The following is a 6,463-nucleotide window of genomic DNA, read 5'->3' as shown; positions in this document are numbered from 1 at the left end:
CAACCCACCGGGAGAGAGTGTCGCTCCCGACTGGGGTGAGATGTGTCACGCGTTTTCGCCGGACGCCGTCGTGCGAGAACAGTCGCGTTTGTGTGAGCTCTCGGCCCCAGTGCCGATCCGTTCATGTCCTGTATGATAACCTGTATATAATGTATAAAGTCCCTTTTGTTATTCTCATCGACGCCAGGCTCGGAGTCTTCGCTACCAACGCTCTGTCACGAAACGGGTGACGAGCGCTACGGGACCACAAAGCCGTAATCGTGGTGCAGCGGTACAAGTTCGTATCACTGGTGGCACCGGTTGGATGTCGTAACACTGGTGGCACCGGTTAGAAGTTCGTAACAGTAAGCAGAACTTTTGCTTTAAATTATTTTTGGGTGGATAGTACGTGAATTCTTTATAGTTCGCAATTCAACATTTGACATGATGCATGCTCTCGCTTCGCGTAAGTGTTTCTGAAAAAGGTTATTGTTGATATGTTTGCTTCTTTATGCTCTTCGATTTACATTGAGCTAAATTCGATGTTGTCTTGTTGTCATTTTGTGCAAATATTGGATTAGACCTTTCTAAAATATTGAGCTTGTCGGCGGGATGAGTTGTGTCAGGGCAACTAAATGACCTCAACAATACGTTTCTTGTACTGACGCCGTGCTTTGGGCTGATGTACTTGACAGAAATCGTTCAGTATTGCACAACTCGCCTCGTGCACCCTCCGTTAGCCATGCTGTGGTGGTGCGGGACTGCCCGCGCCCTGGCCTGGAGGTAATCTGCGGTGTGTGCAGAGGTCGGGCAAGCCGAGGCGGTTGGTGGTTGCATTTCTGCTTTCTTTCGGTGCGAGTAGTGCTGGAGGTCGCGTAATCTCAAAAGTTCGGAGACGCGTTTAAGGGAGCAACAAAACAAACGTTCGCTCCCCTCTGCGTTCTTCAAGTCAACTTGATAGCGATTGTTCGCGGTCGTCAAATGAGATATGTTCATTAATGCCTGCGCTCGCGTGACACCATGATTATTAGTAAGCTAATGATTACTGTTACGGCAGGTAAAACTACGTACCTTAGTTTGAGTAGTGGTCTAATGCTTTGCTAACGCTATTAGTGCTTCGCTTTCTGGGTAAAAATGCGTGTTTTTTTTATTTTCTTTTAGTCAAACGGGCCAGTAATTTAATATAAGAATCGGTGGTTAGCATTTACTAACTGCGAAGAATACACAATTCTCTTTTTACCGCAACGTCACCCCTTCTCTTACAACTTGCATTCCAATTTCGCACAATGATGTATAATTATATACAGCGTTGTTTCAGAGAATACATGTTGTATAGCTTTCGCACGAATTTTGCTTATGTACGCGTCTTTTTTTTTTTTTGCCTACAGCTCTGCAATGCGCTCTGCATTACTTTGTGAACACTAATGATGTCGTTTCGTTGCGTCTATAATTTCAGAAACGAAAAATGCAGCCGAGGCAAAGGTGCAATGCAATGTGCCAGGCACCGCTGTTCGAGGCCTCAGTGTCACATGAAACTGTGGAAGCTTGCACATCTAGTCTCCTCAGTGCAATATGGTTAGTATAATGTGGAATGTTGGCCAAAGCTTTTTTGATTGCCTAGTGTATCAAATATTTTAAACCGAAGCTTTTTTTGCCTCTTCCTTCGGCTTTTCCACTGCTGCTGCTGTCGCTGACCTGCACGCGGCGTCGGGGAGTGGTTGAGTACGTAATGTACATAATGTACGCAGTGTACGAGAAATTACATTGTACTTGTACATAGTAGGGACGCGGGAGTGACGTCTGTGAGCCCTTTCCAGCAAGAACTGCGCGGGCGTCGCCACAATGCCCTCTGGAGTTCTTTAGTCGTCACAACGTCCTCTGAAACTCCTCGGCCATCGACACAATTACCTCTGGAGCGCTGTAATTACGCGTTAGCCTGCGGTATAAGCATTGTAGAAGCTGCAGCGCTTTTGTACTCACGTGCAAATTTCCAGAGGGGAGATAGTCAATGGAAAGATAATACAGAGAATTTGTAAAGCCAACGCCCTGACCAAACGGATGAATAATAGTTGATATTCGCTCGTGGCGCCTTGCATACATAGTATGATGTGGAAGAATGGAAAGACGCCACCAGAAAGCATGCTTCATTTGGGGTCGCCTAAATAAAAGAAGAGTCGCTACTAGACATGGCAACAGTTGCGGAGAAACTGTAAAAATGTTAGTTTAAGAATGAAACGGCACGTTTCTGCTATTTCTGAAAAATAAACACCCTGCAAGTTTGTACATGATGACAACTGATGCAGGCGTGCAGACGCAAAGCTGCACTCAGTACCGCAGCGTCAAGACGACAACACGCAGCGTCAAGACGACAACACGCAAGCGGCTGTCGAGCAAATAAACATTTCAGCCACGATGCCATGCGCCCGTGTGAAGAATGGCAGTGCTAAATTGCTTGCAGCATACGAACAATGGCGCACAACAATGCCTCGAGCAAACACGCCTCGCTGTTTGGTGTACTACGTAGGCAAACACAAGTGGTGCACGTAAGGTAACATTTAACATCGCATCACGACTGTCGTAGGCCGTCAACATCACCGCCAAATATTGCCACTGAACGCAAACAGCACAGAAAGCTTTGCTTGCATCGATTCCCACAGTGCGTGGGATCTATATATATTCTTTTTCTTTTTTTTTTGCTTTAGAGAGGACTGTCCCAGTTGGTGCCTCCATAGAAAATGAATCGGCCTGAATGCCTGTGCAAGAATCACAACCTGGCTGCTCTAAAGGTAAATGCATAGCGCATACAGGAAAGAATTGGTTTTATTGGGTGCTTTGTTTTCACTTGTTTGTTCCAGACTCCGCACCGTAGTCCCATGTGCAAGAGCCCCCACTTGACAGCCCAGTGGTTGCCATGGACAAAGAGATCCGCGATACTGAATGCGGCCAAGGTATGTGATGTGAAATATAATTTACTAGTTCATAAGGAAAACATCTCAAATGTAACGATACTAAATATTACACTCATTTGTAAACTTTTCACATATCGTCCAGAAAGCTCTCTGCATTCACCTTGTGATTACTTTTACTCACATCTCCGTTCCTGTTCAGTACTTATATTGTAGCATTATCATTTGTATTGGTCAGTGGTGCGAGTCGAGCGGAGCATCGTTACACGATTTAATGTTGTCGCCTTAGATTTTCTTCCCCTGAAATAATACTAAGGATGGAGGCATTGCTCATACTTTATATGCGCTTAAATTGAGGTATGGTAGTATTTTGGTGCTATTTTTTATTCACTACTTCCGTTTAGCTAGACTGCACGATAATTAACACATGAAGGCACAGAATGTAGAGAAGGAGCAAATTAATGAAATTAGACGAAATTGTTAATTTATATTGAACAATTTAATTTAAATGTGATTTATTGCATTTCAAAGTTAATAAAGGTGAGGTAAGCAAAAACCGTAAGAGACATCCTGCCGGACGGAACGTGCACACAGCCAGCTCATGAAGTGTGCGATGCTGCACCAATTTACCTGGTGAAATCTCGTTAATGCGTATCTTGTGGGAACAGGGCATAATTACGCGCTAAACAGTAGTATCCTTTAGTGAGATTTCAGTTGTATATAGTTGAGCAAACAAACGAAAATTGGTATTATACTGATTACTTTCGGTAAAATAACATTTCATTGCTTTTTCCTGCATGCTTTAATGAGAGCTAAAGGTGAGCCAGTTCTAATTTTCCTTGATGTAGAATGGTTGGGCTCTTTCGGGTTGAGTTGTGCTCTGCATCTGCAGTACTGCACGTTTTTGATAAATTTTACTTCGTCAGTTCACATTATGCTGTGCATATTTAATGTTTGATAGGCGAATGTTTATAGGTTCTAAGTGTCCTTGTAGGCTCCACTGCCCAGTGGTGATATCCAGATTGCAGCTCCCCACGTCTACACATGCAGCGAACAAACGTGTGTTTATGCTGGCAGCAGGCAAGAAATAATTTGGGTCTCGAACGGCAGCCTGGAACTAGCTGTAATTTATTGTATTTTAACCTACTACATCAAGAATCTCGATTATCGATATGCATTTGCACCATGCCTGGCGCTGATGCAGAAACTTGTGCTTCCCAGCAATGTTGTGCCTAGAGGGCTCATAAATAACAGATTGAAGTGTTTCTTTGCTCTTCTGAAGAAAAAGAATGTGATTTGATTCAAAGTCTAGTTAACAATTTTCACCTTGCATTAATGTTCACTTGTTGCCAGGAGGTGGTGAACAGATGCATCATTTTGTGCATTACAGTTGCATGCCTTTCTATAACTGTTTTATTGAAAATTACTGAGGTAATACATCCATTCATGCAAGTGGCATTTAGTATTGTGCACAAGTATTTTATTTAGCTGCTCAAAATTCTTAAATTCGTGCAATGTGAATTATGGCGGCCTTTCTTTGTCACTGAGTTATTCTAACTGCTAGCCTCTAGATGATAGCGTAATTGTGCAGTACTCTGCATAGCAGTGCCCAAATGACCTTTTTCAATATTTATTTTAAATAGGTAGTGCATTCAAGAAGTTTGAATCCCATCCTTGACATTGTTAGCTAGACAGTAAAATGTGTCATGTAGTAATTTTAATAAAAAATGTTCACGTTTGCATTGTCAAAAGGATCTAAACTGAGAGTTCACTATGCTGTAAGCATCACCACTTCCAGCCTTTTGTCATTTGGCCCACAAGCCAGCACTTCGCACATCTCCTGGTTAAGCTTTGTCTGATGTTTGTAAGAGCAACAAGTTGTCTTTTGATGCCAGTGGTGGTCAATGCTAACACTAAGGAAACGTTGCTCAGGTATAGATGGGCTGCATGCATGCATGGCCTTGTGGTCCAGTCTTCTTTTTTAGGTTCACCTATAGCCAATACTTTGTATATTCTTTGCATCGGCTACATTGCATTGGCAACGTCTTTATTGACCTGCTCTAATGCTGCACATTGATGTGTAAAGCTTTTTTTATGTAGTGTCCAATGTGGATCTGAACACAAGTGTCCAGTTTTTGTTCCTTCAATCTCATATACTAATATTTGCCTTGTTTTCTTGCTTCCTGACAGCAGTACAAGTTTTTACATGGACAGTTAACACGAAGTTATTGACGACATGCATGGCTGAAACACGGTGATATGATTTTAAAAATTCCTGTGTTATGATGCAAGTGATAGTATTCTGTTGAATTTTCAGATCTAGTCATGTGCCAGCAAGGCCTGCTGTACTTCTGGTGTATTCTATGTTGTATTTTCAAATAAAGATGTTGCATTCTGAAGTTAGCCTTATACTGCCTGTGGAACTGTCAATTTATACTCAGATTATTTATACAAGCTAACGGCGCCTCCTCCTCAGGCGTTCAAATTGTGTTTTGAACTGTATTTTTGAGAACATTACCGTTACATATTTGCTCAAAAGGTGCCGCACGGGGAGTTTGATTTCGTCAGAAATCCCAAGGGATACAGTATAGTAGTATCATGGTAGCCCTTCGTTGGCTGAAATACAACGATTTAAGTGATTTAAATGAAAGTAAACTTTTGACACCACATTCAGTTGAGCGTTCCTTTTTTTTTTCAGAGAATTTCATGTGGGCCCCGCTCTTTACATGGTCCGACGAGCCCGGTGCGGCCTAGCAACGGGGAGGCGCCACCTTGGGTTTTGTTCCAGAAAGGCCAAATCTCCGCATGGTGCACCGAGTCGGCTGCCGCCAAACAACAGAGGTGCGTCATTTCCTTCTTTTGCGGTTCTCTCTGCTTGCGCCTCTTCTTTCTTGCGCGCTTCTTTTCGCGGTCGGATTAAGCAGCCGACAACCATGCCCGGAGAAACGTGAGCCCTCGCGGAGGACGCCACTCGGCCAGTCCTTTTTGGACATTGTCATTACACGTGGTTGCGCTTCGAAATAGTTCACCTGTCCACCTCGTGTAGTTTCCACAGGAAAGGGTGTCCCTGTGTCTCTCTCAGCCTAAGCAAAAAAAAAAGAAAAGAAAAAACTGCGTTTTGCTGGCAACTTACGCAAGCCGTAACATCTCTTCGACTGCAATGATATCTAGTCAAAAAATTATCTAGCTATCACAAAGCACAACAAGGAGGAGTGCGGGAGTACAGATCTCCACTTACGAATGGCATAGCAAGTGACAGACGCATACTGTTTTTGGGTACAATTGTGTAGCTATTAGCAATAAATGAAGCAAATTTTTGCTTTGCTTATGAATAACGGCAAGTGTTCAGGCCCTTTACCCGTGCTGTGTTTTTCTCCTGCGCATGCATTTGCGTTTACTGTGTGGATTGTACCAAGGGTATCATTCAGCATGCAAAAATTAAAAAAGTAGAATCAGTGAGCTGAAATTCATTTTTTTTTTTCATTTTCGCGTGCTAGATGATACCTTAGGAACAATCCACCGAGTAAACACAAACGCATGTGCAGGAGGATAAAAACCGCAACAGCGTGAGCCAAAAG

General features: G+C 43.1%; 1 long non-coding RNA gene across 1 annotated transcript; it reads left to right on the top strand.

The window, feature by feature from the left end:
* The first annotated feature begins 1,434 nt into the window (after positions 1–1,434).
* LOC135908947 (uncharacterized) lies at positions 1,435–5,418 on the top strand. Its single transcript, XR_010566509.1, has 4 exons — positions 1,435–1,554; positions 2,682–2,765; positions 2,835–2,927; positions 5,076–5,418. It is a non-coding gene; the product is annotated as an uncharacterized lncRNA (long non-coding RNA).
* The last annotated feature ends 1,045 nt before the right edge of the window (positions 5,419–6,463 follow it).

This window comes from Dermacentor albipictus, chromosome 9 (assembly GCF_038994185.2).
Source record: "Dermacentor albipictus isolate Rhodes 1998 colony chromosome 9, USDA_Dalb.pri_finalv2, whole genome shotgun sequence".
In the NCBI taxonomy this organism is placed as follows: Eukaryota; Metazoa; Arthropoda; class Arachnida; order Ixodida; family Ixodidae; genus Dermacentor; species Dermacentor albipictus.
This window is presented reverse-complemented; position numbering and strand designations above follow the sequence as displayed.